This window comes from Eretmochelys imbricata, chromosome 24 (assembly GCF_965152235.1).
Source record: "Eretmochelys imbricata isolate rEreImb1 chromosome 24, rEreImb1.hap1, whole genome shotgun sequence".
Taxonomy (NCBI): Eukaryota; Metazoa; Chordata; order Testudines; family Cheloniidae; genus Eretmochelys; species Eretmochelys imbricata.
Window position 1 is genome coordinate 738,108 of NC_135595.1, and position 8,332 is coordinate 746,439.

Sequence of the window (8,332 nt, forward strand, 5' to 3'; positions counted from 1 at the left end):
TCCCTACACACCTCCCAGAGAACCTGCTTTATCTGGTGTGTTTTGGGGACACCAAAAACATCTGGGCAAGTGGGGCTTGGGGAGCAGCTGATGAGGTGTAGGGGACAGAGCGAGATTTTGATAGGCAGGTAGCTGGATAACAGGCACCCGCCTCCTTTCCCCCTTATCAGCCATGTCTATTCTCCCAGGGCTTTGCACCAGCCACAAACATGCCCAGCTCCCCCACCCCCACTCCTATTTGCTCTCCGTTTGTTTGATATTGTGAAATACCTTCCCAGAAGAATTGCTTTGCCAAAGGGAGATTGCTCCAGCCTGGGGCTGGGGCTTTGCAGCGCTGGGGCCCTTTGGAGAGCCATTCCCGCATCCAGGCCAGAGCCATGTGTCCTTAACCAGCTGACCAGCGCATGGCTATGCCTCGCGTCTGCCCCGAACACCGATCCATTCTTGTTAAGCCTTGCTGAGCGACGCTTCACCGGAGTCTCGTGAGCTGATAACTCAGCCACGTTTGCAAAACAACTTTCCCCTTGTTTATTACATAATGAGCCATTGATTGTGGGTAATGTTGCATGCCCCACGCACGCTTGGAGCTGGCTGCAGCCACACTGGGACTGGTCCCTGGAGCCGCTGGAAGGTCTTGCTAAGACAACTTCACCTCTGAGTCCTGGCACAGTGGCTGTCACCGGGCTCCCTAGGGCAGTGGGTCCTGACACACCTTCCCACACCAGTCACCTACCACTGGGCCATGTGCCGGTCAGGGTCAAGCACCCAGACCCCCCAGGGCATCTCTCGAATGTGCATGTCACATGGGCAGCTGGATGCGATGACCACAGAACAAGGCCAGGCCTTCCTTCCACTACCCCAGGTCCACCGGGGGCAGCGAGGTGCCAGATCCCCCAGATAGGCCCACAGCCTACCCAGACCCCAGCACCTGCCCCATCTGCATCTGCACCCAGCTACCATTGCTGGCTGCTGCTTCCTGTGGTGGTGGGGGACCCTCACCGTGGCCTCTTTCATCTTCCCTCTTCACAGCCAGCCCTGAAGCCAGCCCATAACTTCTAATTACTGCATTAGCAGGACTCCGGCTCCCACCAAGCTGGCTTGGCTTGGGCAGCCACTGCTTGCATGCATTTGTAATCTCCCAGTAGTGACCTTTGGGGTGGCCCACATGGGGCACAAAATGCTTTAATCCTACACCCTCCAGGGCGAAGGTGGGGTTAGCCCCACTGTACAGCTAACAGGGGAAACTGAGGCACAAAGTGGGGACAGGATCACACAGAGAGTCAGGGTCACAATAAAGCATAGAACCCAGGAGTCCTGACTCCCAGCTCCTCCCCACAAACCACTGGCAGCCCTGATGCCCTGGTGGTGATAACAGCTCATGAGGCACCTTCAGAGACCCCCCGCCCCAGAGCTGCCGAGCCTAGCAGGAATTGAAGCAGTGGGCAAAGGGAGTTGTGAGATGACCCATCATGCCAGCCTTTGCCCAGCTCCCTGGGCCTCTGCCCCAGGAAAGAGCCAGACACACCAAGCCAGGACAGGCCCCTTCCTGCCTGAAGGCCCCCGGGACACCCCATTTCTGGGACAAGGAGCAGCCAGGCCCCCACCAGCACGGGTACAACCAACGGGTGAGCTGAGGCTAGGCAGAGCCCTGCTGGTTCCCAGCTGTCCCTCCCCCAATTGCGCTGGGGCGACCTTCCCCCATGGCCAGCAGTAGCCTGGTGATAACAGGATTTATGGCTATGATTTCACTCCAAGGACATCACCCCGTGCTTGCTGGAGGTGGTGGGGGAGCTGGCGACCCAGGGGCCTCGTCATTTGCTCTGTGGGGATGAAGGATTCAGGGCTGGGGGTGGAGGGACAAAGCCCCAAGTGAAGTTGGGATGGCCATATGGGGTGGGAGCTCAGGGCCTCATGGCGAGTCTCGTGCCCCATAGCTGGCAGATCAAGGGGGTGATTGTATTGTCAGCCCCTGGATTTCCAATACAGGTGAGGTTTGGGGTGCATGATGAGCTCCCCCCAATCTAGGGGCCAGGAGTCTAGGTGCTGGCAGGGCAGGGGTGCCTCTCCACGATGCTGGCAGGGCAGAAGCCGTGCTGGGCACAGCACAGGAGCAGGACAGGTCTGGAGGTAGGGTTGGTTTGGGGTCACTACTGCGCTGGGGGCCCGACCCGGCTGGGGGGTGAGGTGAGGGCAAGGGGTAGGGGTGAGGTCAGTGCCAGGGCAGGGCAATGCCCACTCAGGCATGACTCTCCCTTCACATGCTAGGCGACGTGTGCAGGACAAAGGTGAGCGTGCAAGGTGTAAACATGGTGCGAGACAAACACGGTGGGTGGCGCACGCAGTGGGCGGTGCCCAAGGGGCCAGGACCCACACCTTGCAGGCTATTTATGGCTGAGCAGGTAGAGTAGAGTGCCCAGGTGGGAGCTGGCCCCTGCCAGCGGTGACGTGACTGGGTCTGGGGAACATGGCGGGGGCGGCTGGCCCAGCGCCTAATTCGGGAGCAAAGGCCAGGGCTGCTGTGTGATCCGTGCAGCCAGGCAGGTAGCTGAGACCTGGGGGTGGCACCACAGGGAAGCCTGTGCAAGGGGCGGGCCCAGGGAGGAGGCTCCTTGGCGTGCCGGAGGTTTAAGCAGCGGCTTGGTGCCCGAGCTGCCCTACAGGCCCTGCTGCCAGCCTGGTACCAGCGAGGCCCTCGTGCAAAACTTTCCTCATCCCCTGCCAGGGTCCCAGGCTGGGTGGGTCTGTGGCTTCCTGCCCCCACAACCAGAGAGGAACCTGGGACCAGCTTCCCAAGGCCCCCTCCCCCAGCTCTTCTCTCAGGCTCTAGGTACGGCAGGTTCCAGCCAAGGGCTGCCCCTCCCCATGAGAGCGAGGCTTGGGCATGTGTGCACGGTGCCAGCATGGTGCCATGGGGGCTCAGAGCTCCTCAGGGCCCCACTGGGCCTCTCCCAGTGGGCGCAGCATTTAGGGAGGTGACTCCTTGGAGTTCCCATGCAGCCCCTGGTCTGGAAGGGCCAGCGCTCTCCATACCCAGCTCATACCCATACAGGGGGTGCAGTCCCACTGAATTCCTGGAGGCCACGGAGCCCAGCAGGGCCCTACCACTGGCCCTACCAGGAACCTGCCCTGGAGTCCCGAGTCCTGCAGAGCGCATGGGGCTGCCCCATGGCCGGGGGGCTCTGGGCCAGGCCAGGCTGCGGAAAGGAGCCAAGTTCCAGGCATGTTGCAAAAGGGATTTTGCAAGTGGAGCTGCTACTCCTCCCAGGGCCTGTGACTCACCTCCCCCCACCCCCCAGCACCAAGGCAACCCCCCCCCACACACACACACACTGCAAATCGCCTGGCTTCCCCCCTGGGAGGCCTCTCCACCGCAGGCCAGGTGGGGATAGGGAAGGGGAGCCCCATGCCAGCCAGGAGGAGGGTGGGACGGACGGACGGGAAGCAGAGAATGGCGGAGGCCGAGAGGCCGGCAGCAGGGAGGAGAGCGCTTGCCTCTCCTTTGTGAAATGACCCCCCAGTTACGTCAGCAGCTCCCAGCCTGGCCCGTGGACGGACAGATGGCTGCATGCCCAGCCTGGCTTGGGTAACGGGTTGGCTTGGGGGGTCCTGGGGCCACACTTGCTCCTTTGACTCTGCTTCCAGGGGAAGACGGGGCTTCCGGACCCTCAACAGGCTGCTCCCCCGCTGAGCACTGGGCACCCCCCAGCTATAACTGAGCTCCCAGGCGCAAGGCTCTCCCTGTCACGGGGCAGGGAGCAGCAGGGCTAGCCTGCTTGCGGGAGGGGGCGCTTCTGGGCAGGGACGGGGTTAGGCTCACTGGAGCAACAGGGGCAGCAAAGCCCCCAGCCCCATAGCAAGGCTGGGGTGCGCCCCACACTCATAGGCCCCAGCAACGCTCAGCGCCTGCTCGCTGTAGGAGCCGGGGTGGGAAAGACGTTTGTGCGGTTCCAGGCCTGGCCAGCACCAAGATGCAGAGACCCCTTAACTGGGAATTGGGTCAGGCTAGTATGTAAAGGTGCAGACAACAAACTCCTTGTGCTTTACGGCTGGCAAACGCGTCAGGCGAGCCAGGCCTGACGCAGCACCTCCTCGCTGGGTGCAGGTTTTTACAGGCCACAAGGCCTGCGTCGGCTGCAAGGCCGAGCCAGTCCAGGAGGCGCAGGGCAAGCGGGGTGGCCGTGCAGCCAGGTGTGAGTAAACGCCACTGCTCCCCAGCTGAGCCAGAGGTAAACTCCATTCGTGGCTGGAGCACCCGCCGGCAGGACCCGTCTGGCAGGTTTGCTGGCTCCTCCCCACGCCCCAGACAAGCCTAGGCCAGCTCCATGGAGGCAGCTGCCTGCACACCCAGCTGCTGCAGGTGGGGAGCTAGGGGAGCTATGGGGTGGCAGGCTCCAGAGAGCACCGCCCACTGGGCAGCACAGGGCACCCATGACAGGACTTGGGCACCCTCTGCCCCGAGATACCAGCTGGGATCGAGCCAGGCCAGCACTGCCCCCATGCCAGCCAGGCGCTGGTTGGATGCAGTAATGGTTTTGTAGTCTCAGTGAATTACCAACTGCAGGAGCTGGGATCCTGGAACCAGATTCCCCCACCTCCATCTGCTGCTCTGACCGAGTTTCTTTGCCCAAGGGGACTGCTGGGGGCTCAACCCTGGGCCAGGGCCCTGCATCCCTCCAGGGTCTGTCAGCCCGTGGAGGGGGCTGCAGGGGGCTCAGCACAGGAGCAGGGGCTCAGCATCCTGCCAGGTCTGTGTCAGCCAGTGGTGTGATGTGAGATTCCTCCCACAAGGTTACTGTGTTACTGGGGAACAGTGTCAGGACACATTAGCCACAGCCCCCGCCTCCTCCAGTCATCACCTCTCCCAGCAGGGGGTGCTGTGGGGGGCAGGGCTCAGACCCTGGGGTTGGATTGAACTTCCCAGCAGAGGCTTTTGCAAACTAGGGAATCTCCCGCCATGCCCCCAGCAGCCGCTGTCCCTCGAATGCCCTTGCCCTGCACAGGGGAGGGTGTCAGAGCTGTGGGGCTGGCCAAGGCAGCTGGCTGGGAGCCCCTAGAGCTGCAGCTGGGAATGGGGGCCTGCACTGGGGGTCCAGGGCTCCCCCTGGGGTTGAACCCTGCTCCGCCCCTCCAGGCCTCATCTGCATTCAAGGGGGGAGTTTAAACAGGTTGGACCAAGCTGGTGCTAAGCCCCGAAGGGAGACAGCTGGGGCAGCAGGGCCAGGTGTGCAGGACCTGGCCCAATCCCCCTCCTGCCCAAGCCATTCTGAAGGGGAGCGTGGTGGCAGCTCCCCCCCCGTGCCATCCCCACACACACTGGCCAGGCAAAGAGCAAGAAGAGGGATTTGGGTTGCAAACTATAAACCCAGATCCATTCCCTGCCCTCCCATTCCTGCCCCCGCCCCCCCCAGGAGGTAGGGAGCCCTGGCCAGGCTGGGCATGTCTTACTCAGAGGTCCCCTGACTGCAGGGGGCCCTGTGCTAGCAGGAAATCGGGGAAAAGCTGGGGCATGGGGAGAATGCTGCTGCCCAGACCCAGGGAGGAGCAAGATCCCCCCCGGAGCTCAACAGACCGGCCCAGACAGGGACTGTGGCCAGCGGGGGTGGGGGGGCTGGTGGCGAGTTCGGGATTCCCCATGGGACCCAACTGGCCCCAGCAAGGGGTGCCAGGTACAGCAGGCATGCAGCTGCGAGTCAGCACCTGGGCACCTCTGCCATGGGACTGCCAGTACCAGGACCCCCAAACACAGCGGGAGGAGGCGCCTGGTGCATTCCCTCAACCCCAGCTGGGCTGAGCCCCTCTGGGGTGGGGGGCCACTTACCTGGGGGCACCCCTAGGTGCCAGCTCTTATCCAGAGGGGGTGTCTCCTGCCTCTGCCAGGCCTGGGGTCCCTGGAGGGGGTTGGATGAGGGAGAGCACTGGTCCCGTGCAGGGACACGCAATCACATGCATGCTCTTCTGCATGACAACATAATGCTCACATGCAGAGCCAGACGAGTGGCCACACGCACGGACATACCTAGCCAGGGGCGCTGAGAGCCACTGAACCAAAGGAACCCTGGATACGATGGGAACCGCTTCAAGCCGGGGGTGCAGCACCCCCCGCCCCCCCGTGTCAGCACTTACATACCCAGGGGCTAACCAGGGCTCCGCCCACTGTGTTTGCCATGGGACTGCGTCCCCCCCCCCCGCAGGGGGGCAGGTCTTAGGCTGGCTTTGCCCCTCCCCTCCCCCCAGCTCTCCAGGCCAGGGGCGGGGGGGCTGGACTCGAAGGGCCTGGTTTGCCTGGGCCCCAGCTCCCCCAACTCTGCCATTATCAGCCAGCCCCACCCACACCGCATGGCACCCGGCCTGGCACCAGCCGCACGGCTCAAGGGAGCTCTGTCCTGGGGCACCGGGGCCAGTCCCACCCAGGCTGCTGTACCCTGCAACCAGCCAGCACCCCTGCCACATGTCAGGATCTGGGGTAATGAGGATGGAGCACGGGCCCAATGGAGGTGCCGTGGGTCACCGTCCCAGTCCCCACCCACACCCTATGCCTCCCTCCCCATTACCTGGGGGGCCAGCCCCACCTTCCCTGCCCCCCAGCATTACCTGAGGCTGGTGCTCCCATGCTGGGCTCTGGGCTCCTGGGCCGGGAATCGCCAAGTCCCTGGTGACAGGAGACCCTGGGCGCTTGGTACGAGTGCCCTGCCCCAAGCCCACTCTGCCCCGAGCCAGCCCAGCCCCCACCCACAGGAGCCCAGGGCAGCCCCCACTCCTGCCTTCCCCAGGCCTGGAGACACCCCCAGCCCCTGCACTGGGGAGGAGCCAAGGGGGTCAGGCAGCTGGAGTAGGTACGCGCCCCCGCCCCCCGCACGGCAAGGAGCGGAGCAGGTACCGGGGCGGTGGAGTCACCTCCCGCTGCCAGCCAGCCCCAGGCGCCCAGCACAGAGTGTAGGGGCATGAATGGCCCCTTTGTGCACAGACAAAGCAGGCGGGCAGCCCTTTGAGCTGCTGTTTGCACAGGGAGGGCCCTCCCCTGGACTGAACCCGCTCCCCCTGGCAGGGCCCAGGGAATGCAGCCAGCAAGAGCCCCCAGAGGGCTGGGGGGCAATAGCACCTCCTGGACCCATTCAGACTTCAGGGCATCCAGACCCTGGAGTGCCAGGGGTCAGACCCAGCTCTGAGCCCCATGCAAGCTGGGAGGGCCTGGCAGAGGCACTAGGAGGGCACGTGCCCAGGGCTGTCACACACAAGTGTGCCAGGGGAGCTGTAGAGGTGAGAGGGCCCAGCCAGGGGGGTGGGCATGCCTTGGGTCTAGGAAGTTGGCAGTGCTTGACAAAGGCCTTTGCCAGCTGCGCCCAAGGGCGCCTGACCCTGCGGCCCCAATCCAAGCAGCCCAGGGATGGGTTTTTTATCCTTTTATTTTTTATAGACTAAGAGCAGAATATGAAAATCACCAGCCAAAGCACTTGAAAAAAGGGCGAGTTGCTTTTTTGTGCCCCAAAAAGTGTCTGTGCGTTTGCATAGGTTGGGTCTTCACAGAAGACAAGGAGAATCCAACACTTTCTGACTATGTACAGGCCGGTCCAGGGCCCGCGCTGCTGCCTACGGGCCTTATAGACAGATCTATCTCGATAGCCGCTCTCTGTACAGGATGTATAGATCTCTATATAGGTATGTACAGCCCCCAGGCCTGGGGAGCCCTGACCCCCACAGCCCACGCCCTGGGGCCAGCGCTGCTCGTCCATTGCCCATGGCTGGCTACGCAGACCAGGCCCAGCGTCTGGAGGGAGCCCGTAGCATGGGTGCTCCTGAACCACGTCCGGGGCCTGCTGGCACCATAGAGCCCCCGGCCCAGCCGCGTGGAGCCACCAGGCGATGGGACGGCTCAACAGGGCTGTGGGCACAGACGCCCCGTGCATTTGCCATTGGGGCAGGAGGCAGCCAGGGCACGGTGCACGCAGTGGGGGCTGTGTCACGGAGGCTCGGTGCTGGAGGACAGTGCCATGCAGGGTGCCCGACTCCCGGAAGGGCCGAGTCGAGTCTCCACAGGAGCCAGTCGCTAGAGTCCGGGGGCAGATCCCGTGCTCAGGAGGCAGGGCAGGCTCCCTCCTTGTCCTCACGCAGCAGCTCCCAGGCCAGGCTACATCCCTCCGGCACCCAGGCTGGTGTCTGCTGCTGCACCCCCGCACGGTGGGGGGCTCTAGTGGCTCTCTGGCTGCAGCAGGGCCCACGGTTCCGTGCCCAGGCGGTGCGGGGCCCGCTTCCCCCCCCGACTTGCCCCCTGCTGTCTTTTCCAAACGGCCGCTGCCAGAGCCGCGCCCAGGCCCCCAGGCCGGCCGACACCAGG